Source organism: Phyllostomus discolor, chromosome 6 (genome assembly GCF_004126475.2).
Source record: "Phyllostomus discolor isolate MPI-MPIP mPhyDis1 chromosome 6, mPhyDis1.pri.v3, whole genome shotgun sequence".
Taxonomy (NCBI): domain Eukaryota; kingdom Metazoa; phylum Chordata; class Mammalia; order Chiroptera; family Phyllostomidae; genus Phyllostomus; species Phyllostomus discolor.
The window spans coordinates 24,732,941-24,740,870 of NC_040908.2; the positions used below are offsets into that span (position 1 = coordinate 24,732,941).

General features: G+C 35.2%; 1 long non-coding RNA gene across 1 annotated transcript; it reads left to right on the forward strand.

The window, feature by feature from the left end:
• Nucleotides 1-2,124: 2,124 nt before the first annotated feature.
• On the forward strand, nt 2,125-7,028 carry LOC118501505. Its single transcript, XR_004904129.1, has 3 exons — nt 2,125-2,539; nt 3,501-3,620; nt 6,972-7,028. It is a non-coding gene; the product is annotated as an uncharacterized LOC118501505 (long non-coding RNA).
• The last annotated feature ends 902 nt before the right edge of the window (nt 7,029-7,930 follow it).

Below are 7,930 nucleotides of genomic sequence, written 5' to 3' on the forward strand. Positions count from 1 at the left end.
ATTAAATGTTAATTGAATACCTACAATATGTCATCGCAGATGTTATTTATTTATTTTTAGAGAGGGGGAAGAAAAGGGGAGAAATTATCAATGTGTGGTTGCCTCTCAAGCGCCCCCTACTGGGCACCTGGCTTGCAACCCAGGCATGTGCCCTGACTAGGAATGGAACCAGCGAGCCTTTGGTTTGAAGGTCAGCACTTAATCCACTGAGTCACACCAACCAGGGCTCCCAGATTTTCTTTTAAAAAAATTGACATGGTGCCTGTGACGGTTAGGATAATCACCTCCTCCCCACCCTCCCACCACGGCCTCCACTTTGAAAACTGTCTACATCCTATTATTCCTCAGACTCCTTACATCTGTTACATTACCTGGCAAATGGACTTTGCAGATGTGATTAAATAAAGGATTTTATGATGGGGAGTTTATCCTAGACTGTCTAGGTGGGCCCAATGGAGTAACAGGATACTCATAATGGAAGAGGGAAGCAGAAGGCTAGAGGCAGAGAAGGAGATGTGATCACAGAGCAGTGGGAGGGAGAAATCTGCAGATGCCACTGGCTTTGAGGACTGCGGGCGAGACCATAAGCAAGGATTTCAGGCAGCGCATAGACACTAGAAAATGCAAGGGAATGGATTGTTCCTTCAAGCCTCCAAAAGAAATGCAGCAAAGCCAATACCTTGATTTTAGCCCAATACAACCAATTTCTAACCACTCACCTCCAGAATTCTAAGATAACAAGTGTTCGGGTTTTTTGTTTATTTTAAGCCACTAATTCTGCAGTGATCTAGTGACTTCTTACAGGTGGAACAGGAAATTAATACAGTTCCTCAATTTGAGAAATTTCTCATGCATTAATGGTGATTTAAAAGCAAACATTCAGGAGACCCAGTATTAAGTTCACTGATATTATACACCAGATACTGTTAAATTATTTAACTCTGAGTGGGCATTCCTAGAAAGTTCCTCTGAGAAGACGGATAGGCTGAGACCTGAAGAGTTAGAATCAGCTGGTTGAAAGCAAAGAAGGGAAGGCGGGAGACAAGAAAGAGGAAGGGAGGGTGGGAGGTACTCAGTCAGGAATAGGGCATTCAAGTCAGCAGCAAAATCCGAGACTTCTAAAACAGTAAAAGTCTCCAGAAGGTGGGCCCTCAACCGTTCTAACTTCCATCGTAAGTCCCCCACTCTCTGAAGAACACGGTTATTTTTTCCTCTGGGTGCTAGCAGTGCTGATAACTCTCCCCATCCTGGAAGAGGACCAGCTAAAGGACAGGGAGAAATAGGCAAGCACCATCTAATTATTAAGGAAGATGCAGCCCTGCTTTGAAACCAACATAATGTGTCATATAGACGTTACTATGAAGTCTCAAATAAGATACCTTAAATAGGTGAAAATTTTGCTGATTTGCCATTTTAAATATATATACTTTTTCAAATATGTTGTTGTTTTTATTATGGTGAGTCTAAAAGCTATGTAACCTGCCTTGTGGTAATAAGCAGATAACTGAGTGGCTTTTGAGTGAATCTGCAGAAATACAGGTAAAGAGTTTCTGTTGCTCTTGTGCTGTATCACAACAGACTGCCTCATTGCGTAGATTCCTAAAAGGGATGCTCTTTAAGAGGAAAGCCCTTCAGGAGAAAGCAGTAACAGTGTATTTGTATCATGATACCAGTTCTCCAACACAACCTCACTACACTGTGGTTCTGACATACACTGTAAGGAATTTTACTAGTCATAAAAGTACTGAAAAGATACCAGTCCTGGTTGACACAGTCTCTTCATTCAGTGACTTTCTACTCTGTGATCATTAAAGAAATCTTGTGAATTCCCCGGGACCTGTCCCATCATGAGGAACTTCAGTACAGGGGTCACCTAAGGAATCCTATCTAAAATCAGTTTCAAAAGGTGAAAATCACTCACGGTCAAGCTGAGCCTTGACAATCACCCAATCAAGCATCCTGTGGGAGACATCTCTAGTCAAGCCTCACACAGTCCTGTTTTCTGGTGCACTGGATCAAAGAGGGTTTTTTTCCCCTCTTTCAATGAACAATACTAGCTGAGATGACAGGAGCCACTCTCAGCCTGGCAAGATGTTCATGCTTTTAGAGACAGAACTGAGGCCAACAGAAGTAAAGCTGGATACCCCACCCAAGCTATTCCCAGGATACACACTATTTAAGCAGATCAGCTAGCTGGATCTACTCTGGTATTTAACTTATTCTTCCCTCTGAGTGTTTTTGACCCTTAATTTAATTTCTCCTAAGGTCAATGCCCTGTGATGCAATTGTATTTCTGATTGTCAATATAGATTATTTTATGCCCTGGATTCAAGACAAAAGAGGCAACTCCTCATATGCTTGTACCAGGATCTCCTTTGAACACAGTATGTACAAAGTATTTGCCTGAGGATTGAGTATATTCTTTAGAGATCTTCAGACAGTGAACATTGTCAAGGCAGATCAACGTATGCACCTTGAACTAGAGTGGGACCACGTCCTTTCTTGTAATGATGAGTCTTGTTATGTCACTGGTGATGAGGTAAGTTCAATATATACTTACAAATGACTTTTATTCTTCATTGCAAAAAGCAGTCTTTGTGTGAAATCACAAAATTATGTCTGTATCTCCATCTCTGTAATTTCTATTTCTACCTCTAATCACCTCTTCAGCTAGAAAAGAAAGGGAAAGTGTATGATCAGGTTTAGGAGGCATTTCCCAGATGTTGCTGCTACAAAAATGTCCCAACAAGTCTGCAGTATCATAGTATTGATTGCTCATTATTTCAACAAACTTCCTTTTCTTATTTTATTCTTTAATCTTTTATCTCTCTACAGTTCTCGAGGCCAAAGTTATCAGTCTTGCTTCTATATTATAAAGTGAGTGCATTATCCATTGCCTTTGCCAATCAAGGGGGGCATCGTTCTTTCCAAACAACACGTTGCATTTCATTTTTTTTTTTTGTATTTACTTCCAGAAATAAAGAACACTGTCTAAATTAGAGGTCCATAGTGATTGAAAATGTAAGTGAAGATGAATTAATTTCTTTCCATATAAGACATAGTAGGGGTGTCAGCAAAAATGAAGACTTTATGTGCCCAGCAAGAGAGACTATGGAAGAAGATATAGATATTAAGAGTATATGTACAAATAAAGCCCTGGCTGGCATAGCTCAGTGGATTGAGCTCGGGCTGGGAACCAGAGTGTCCCAGGTTCGATTCCCAGCCAGGGTACATTCCTGGGTTGCAGGCCATAACCCCCAGCAACCACACATTGATGTTTCTCTCTCTCTCTCTCTCTCTCTCTCTCTCTCTCTCTCTCTCTCTCTGTCTATCTCCCTCCCTTCTCTCTCTAAAAATAAATAAAATCTTTAAAAAAAAGAGTATACGTACAAATATAAATAATATACACAAATACTTTCATAAAGTAATATGATAAGTTTTGTACAGAAATGCATTTTTTTAATTGGACCATTGTATTTCTGAAATGCTGCATTTAAAAGTTATTTCACCAGAGACTGGCACATAAGGAATGGATAAAATATGACTATGACAGTGGAACATTTTTGTCTTTGGTAAAAGCAATGTCATTATGAAAGCAATGGGCTAACCCGAATTGATAGGTAAGCAGTTTTCTTTTCCATTGTAATTAACTTTTATTTATATGTAGTGAAAGCTTGCATTTTCTTTATACACTTCCTGTATTTTGAACAAGAGCTGAAGCTGTAAAGCTATTTGGTGATTGAGATTAACAAGCAAGTCAATGTAATTGACTTTAAAAAATTAGAACTAATAAAATTTTACAAAAAATAATATTGTGCCTTTTGAATATGCACACAATATAAATCATGTCATGATAGAAGAGGATCAACTTCTGTGAGAATGGTAGTAAGTTTACAGCCACACAAATTTTGTTCTTTACAAAATTTGATCCTGATTTCAATATTCTCTTTAATAATTTCCATATATAACAAAGGTATTTATATATTAGTAATAACTAAGAAACACAAATGTTCAGTTTAAGTTTATAAAATCAGTGTTAAGCTTGCTGTTGTTTGGAAATATTAAAATGTAAACCTCAGTTTGTAGTATTGTTAAAACCATACATGACTGCAAATTAAAAATCTGAAGTCTATTTCTCTTTAAGGTACATAAAAACTTCAAAAGACTACCACAGAGCTTAGAATTCTTTTTCCCTGTACCCTCTCCAAATATGAAATTATTGTGGAGTTAATGAAAGCATATATCTGAATCAGTCCATCAAATACCATTTCTTTAGAGTACTGATGTTATAAGCATATAAAATGCTAATCGAGAATGCTATGAAAACTCTCTAAATCAGATTAATTTGACACATGCTATCGGTGAAAAGCAAATGGAATTTTTAAGCTCTAAAGTTAAGGGATCTTTTCTTTGTAAACCTAATAATTGAAAAACCTTTTAACCTAGAGTTGTTTGTAGACTATGGAACTGTTTTCTGTCTGTTAAAGAAAAAGTGTTTTTAATCAAAAAAATTCTTGACTTTCCATATCATTCCTGACAACAAATAAGTTTTTTAGGTTTCTTTGTTTGTTTATTTGTTTCTCCTCATGACAGGTTTCCAGATCCCTAGACTCTTGAGGGCTGCTATACATTTCTTTTCAAGAGAAGACATAAACATACCCAACATCACAATTACTAGAATATTTTTATTTCTGAAGTCAAAAAAATACATCTTTCACCCTGACTGGTGTGGCTCAGCGGATTGGGTGCCAGCATGCAAATCAAAGGGTCACTGGTTCGATTCCTAGTCAGGGCACATGCCTGGGTTGTGGACCAGGTCCCCAGTAGGGGGCACATGAGAGGCAACCACACATTGCTGTTTCCCTCTCTTTCTCCCCTCCTTCCCCTCTGTCTAAAAATAAATACATAAAATCTTTTATATACATATAATCTCAATTGTGGCAATGTGTCAGCTAGATGCAGTGAACTCCTCTAAGGGCCACCACAGAGTACATGAATTCCTGAATAAACTTGGTAATTTCAGATTTCAAAAAGCTAATATTCTAATGCAGTTGATGAAGACCTGGAGTTATAGACTCTAGGTTGTAAAGCACAGAATTCTGTTTGCTAGTACTGTACAAGATTCAAATCAGTTGGACATATTGCTTTGAGTCATTTTATATTCAACATTTGACTTTATAGGTCAGCTCTTATTTCTCTTTTCAGGACAGTTGTTCTTTGAATTCTCCCATCTATGATCAAGGATTTTCAATCACAATTAAGTTTAATGTAGTCATTTCTCCATCTTCATTTTATTGATAACCTTTAGGCAAATTCTTATTGTCCTTCTTTGTGGCTGTTCTTCAGAACAAAGATTAGAATATTGTGTGCTTGCAAATGAAACTTCCTTAAGGTTTGGTTATTCATACCATAACAACATTGACACTAAATATAATAAATAGAACCATACATAATTTTAAGAATCGTTCATGTTAGAATGATGATCTTTCAGCTCAATATTTGTTCTTCTTATTCCACAACTACGAAAACAATATTCTGATGAATTTTAGTTATTTGTAATAATTTTAAAGTAATTATTGGTATTTGAGGAAAAGAGCAGTTTCTGATAATATAAAAAAGAAAACTCCAAGATCAACTTCAGCAGTATCATTGCAATAAACCAGAAGGAAAGAAAAACTCATAGACCTGAATGCCTGAAATGTGATTTTAATCTGAAATAAGATGGATAATTAATGCAAATGATAAGGTATGTCGCTTCCGTTAGGAAAAAAGACACCTTCCTTTCCGTGGGTGAGGTATTTCTTGTGTTCTGTTTATATTCAAATACTAAATAAGAACATTTTTATCACAGGTGTGTGTGTGAATTTGCATAAACTGTGAGATGAAATACTGAAGTCATTTTAATAAAGCAAGAAGTAGGACATTCTAGAATTAAATTTGAGTATATAATTACCATGTTTACCATATTTTGATGACATGAAGCAAACAGCTATGTTTAGACATACATCTGTTTCAAATTGCACAAAACGGTGCTATTTCTAAAAATATGCTATAAGAGTACACCGAATTCTGAAGAAGATAACTGTTTCTTCGATTTCTCAATGCAACCAACTATTTTGAGGGTGTAATATACCATTCTAACTATTTAAGAAAAACTTTTAAATCCAATATATCTTTGTTTTCCTCAGGATTGATCTATTCCCATGGGAGTGGGTACATTTTATCTTCATACTTTTTCAAGCATGATTACAAATGACATGAGTTATTATTATTATTACTTCATCTACAATGGAAAAATTATTGTATTTCCAGTTGCTTTATTTTCATCATTAAGATAGTCCCTTAACTTGTTTTGTGATTCTCTGCTTTAAATGACAATCAGAGATTTCCCTGTGGCTGCCATATGGTCCAGAGCAATAAGATTATTTGAAATTCTAGGTTATCATATCTGTGACCAGAATCACTTTGTGGTTAGCTGCCATCCCATTGACCTAGCAAAGCTTTTACTCATTATTTACGTATAGACTTTTCTTTTTTTTTTTCATTTTCTAGGGTCTTCTTGGAGGCATGCACCTTTGTGATTTTGTGTATCTCTCAAAGTGACTGAAGACTATGTCAATTTTAAAAGCTCAAGAAAAGTATTTTTTATTAGCCTTATTTTGCAGATGAGTAAACTGAGAAAGGGAAAGCTAATAAAACTAGAGCAGCAAGATATTTACTGCCTTGAAAAAAATAAAAATAATTCTACTACTCCTAAGAATGGGATTGTTGTCAGTGGGTAAGTATTATAGGTTTTAGTATTTTGAAATAAAGTATTTCAAATGCAAAAAATAATTAGTGGAATTTCAGCCTCTCCTAACAAATAAAATGTAACCCATAACTACAGCAGAAATGTATTTTGAATCTAGTTCTTAAAAGTTCTCCAAAATTCTTTATGAGGTACCATGCTTTCCTAATTTGTATACTTTTAGGAGCCAGTGAAGCTATAAATCAGCCCTTAGACAAAAAGTTCATCTTACATAAAAGTAGAAACAATCAGCCATACTTCTATTCATTGGCTAATTTTTTTCATATTTGCAATATTCTTCTTTCAAATCACTTCCTCTTTCACTTTCCAAATATTTTGATGAATTGCAACTCTCCAAGTAAAGAAAAGCACCAAGGTATCTCTTAGACACACCCTCTACTGTATCTGTAACATAAAGGAGGTCATAAGAGGAGACTATAAAGAACAAGATCTCTTACATGACATTATGAAAAATATTAATTTAACTTTTATAAATTTTATGTAACTATAAAACTGGGCACAACAAGGAGAACCATATTGTTATTATTAAATGCTAACTAAATTCAAATTATAGCTACAAAATAAGCATAAGGGAAAAAGAGTAACACTACAATGAACAGCTCTACACCCACAACGACACTTTAAATACAGAATATTGCCTTCACCTTATCTTCTCTCCTTGCTCAGATGAACCGCTTTCAGAAAATTTATCTGTATCACAGACTTGCTTTAAAAATACCTTGACATATTTTTGAAATCCCAAAATAGGTATTATTTAATTTTTGAATGGTTTTGTGTATGATGTAAATACATGTTTACTGCATTTCTCTAACTTATTCTTTTAATATTTGGTTCTTAAGAGTTATCATGTTGTTAAAAAATAAAAAACATGACAGCTCATTACTTTCACCACAATATAGTATGCTACTGCACAAATAACCACAGCTCTTGCTATTATAAACTATGTTATTATAAACTGGGCTTTAAGTCTTCTATATCCTATTTCTTGGCAGCTTGATCTATAAATTAATAAAAAGTTTATTAAGATCCCACTATATGGTAGATATATTTTTCTCTGTAGTTCTACTATCACTTTTTAAAATTTATATATATTTGAGGTTGTCATATTCCTTGGATTGAAAT